General features: G+C 45.6%; 1 pseudogene; it reads right to left on the bottom strand.

Annotated features, from left to right (window-relative positions):
- Nucleotides 1–92, bottom strand: LOC122696664 (annotated as a pseudogene).
- Between the last annotated feature and the right edge of the window lie 2,589 nt (nt 93–2,681).

The raw sequence follows: 2,681 nt of genomic DNA, 5'->3' as shown, positions 1-2,681 counted from the left end.
AAAAATATGGAATGTTTTGTGAGTTTCTACAGGGACCATGCTAATTTTCTTTGATTCCTTCCAATTTTAGTATATGTACTACCAGTGAGCACTCTTACAGTTTTTAACTTTCAACCCACAACATAACATGTATTTTACTTTCAGTTCAGTTCAGTCACTCAGTCGTGTCTGACTCTTTGTGACCCCATGCACTGCAGCACGCCAGGCTTCCCTGTCCATCACCAACTCCTGGAGCTTACTCGAACTCATGTGCATAGAGTCGGTGATGCCATCCAACCATCTCAATCTCTGTCATCCCCTTCTCCTCCTGCCTGCAATCTTTCCCAGCATCAGGGTCTTTATGACCCAGTAAATGCGTATATTTATAACTGAAACAAAATTTTACTTCAATACTGGCCCCAATTCTATGCAGTGCACCCCACTTTTCTTTGTTTTACATCTTTAAAAAAAATTTTTTTTAAATGTGGACCATTTAAAAAGTCTTCAATGGATTTGTTTCAATATTGCTTCTATTTTATGTTTTTAATTTTTTGGCCCCAAGGCATGTGGGATCTTAGTTCCCTGACCAGAGATGGACCCACACCCCATGCATTGAAAGGCAAAGTCTCAACCACTGGGCCGCCAGGGAAGTCCCTATATCATTCTTGAAAAAGAATTCTGGTCCTAAATAGATTCTATGACCTACAAATCCTGATCTAAAAACGTCAACAGATGGGAGACATCAAAGCCTGGATATGCGTTGAGTCCTCAGCATAGTGTCTTGCAAGTATTAAAGCCGAATGTCTTTATCTATTTATGTGACCCAGCACACTCATGTAGCTCCTCAGTGGGATAGAAGCCAGATTTCCTGATTCCCAGTCCAGGCTTTTTGAGTCAAGGAAAGCTTGTCAAAAGGGAGAGACTCCCCCGTGGCAGAGTTTCTTCACAGGCACAGGTAGAAGCGGGAGGAATCAGCAGTGGGGGGACACTGACACAGCCCACAGCGGCCCCAGTCCAAGCTGACAGTGTTCGGACAGAACTAATCCCAGGGCCCACGCTCCTTCTGTGGTGGTCTCTCTTGTTTGCTCAGTAAAATCACCTGGGAGCCCTTCAGCAATACCAATGCCCAGGTGACACTCGAATCAGTTCAATCCAATTATTTAGGGACAGAGATGGCCTTAACCTTCCCCAGGCGATTTTACTAGAGAGCTACAGCCTCAGTGCAGTGTAGAAGGTATCCCTTAAAAGCCTTCCTGTTTATCCTTCAAGCCTCAACACAAATGCCCCTCTCCCAGGCCCATGGAGTCCTGACTCAAATTCACAATCAAAAGTGACTTCCTTTCCTTTACTGCATTCATCCAGCTCTCACAGATCCTTTCATCCAGTTTGTCTCCCCTGCAACATGGTGCCCGGATTGAGTCCCAAGCTTATGCCTTACTCATCTTTGTATCTAAGTGTGTAATAAATATTTACAGAATGCCCTTTGCTCAGATGGCCCTTCCCCAAATCATCCAGACCTCGGAAATCTACTCTGATCCAGCTCCAAATCCTACTGAGGGTGATGAGCACTCTCCCCAGGATCCGTTCTACCAAGGACAAAAAGGGCGCTCGTGTGAGGAACTGCAAAATCCTGACCAGTGAAAAAACAACAGTCGTCAAATGCAGCGACACTGAGGCATCCCTCCCCGAATGGCCGGGCTTCCTCTCCCACGCATTCCCTGCCAGTCGTCTCCTCCAGGTTTTCAGATTTCTGACAAGGCAGTGTGGCCCAGTGGGAAGAACCGTGGACAGGAAGTGGGGAAGAAGGGCCTTCCTGTCCTGATCGTGACCGTTAGTATATCCTGCTGCAGGGCCTCACTTTTCCGTTTTATTAGCTAGGAGTGACAGCGTTCCAAACTCAATTGTCACCCTCTGCCCCTTTCCCCTTGGGGATTATATAAGAACCCTTACATATGAAAACAAGCTTTGTTCAGGTCCTTGAGCTTTTCTGAGGACTGTGTTGTATAAATATGAGATACCTTTTGTTATTGTTTGTAGCCCAAGGGATTTGCGGAAAGACGCTGAGAGCCAGCGATGCTCGTTTTTATAGGCAGAAAATAGCTGCTGGAAAAACAACCTGGTGGGCAGAGCACAATGTTCTTATCGAGCAGACAGAATTATCTTTCCCAGGCAGCCATGAACACAAAACACCTGGTGTACACGTTTCCTGCCCCTTCACATATTTGGAAAGAAAGAGACCTTTACCCTGACCTGTCAAGCAGCGATCTTCATGAACTTCTGTCCACAGACCACGACAGCTATCTTGGCCTGCCGCCGTGGAGTTAAATGGTAAACATAGCTGATCATCACTCGTAGGGCATCTTCTCCACATGTCACTCAGATCTTATCAGGTCCACACATGCATTTCTTCTTCCTAAAAATACAGGCCCTGGATGGGCTAAGAGTCAGGGGCATCCTGACATATCCACCAAACACCGAGTTGGGTGCTGTTGAGAAGATGGGAAACTTGAAGACTTGATCCTGACCCAGCCATAGATTAAAATCTTTGGAGAGAAAACAAAAATAAATCCACTAAAAACATTTAGAGAACCGTACAAATCTATTCATAAGATTCAGTTCCTACGTTAAAGACTCGGGTGTTTAAAAACAGTAGAAATCAGTGTGGGAAAGCTCCATGGGGGACAAGGATGCAGCGTACACAG

Source organism: Cervus elaphus, chromosome 6 (genome assembly GCF_910594005.1).
Source record: "Cervus elaphus chromosome 6, mCerEla1.1, whole genome shotgun sequence".
Classification (NCBI taxonomy): Eukaryota; Metazoa; Chordata; class Mammalia; order Artiodactyla; family Cervidae; genus Cervus; species Cervus elaphus.
The sequence above is the reverse complement of the archived record's forward strand: the minus strand, read 5'-3'. Positions and strand labels throughout refer to the sequence as shown.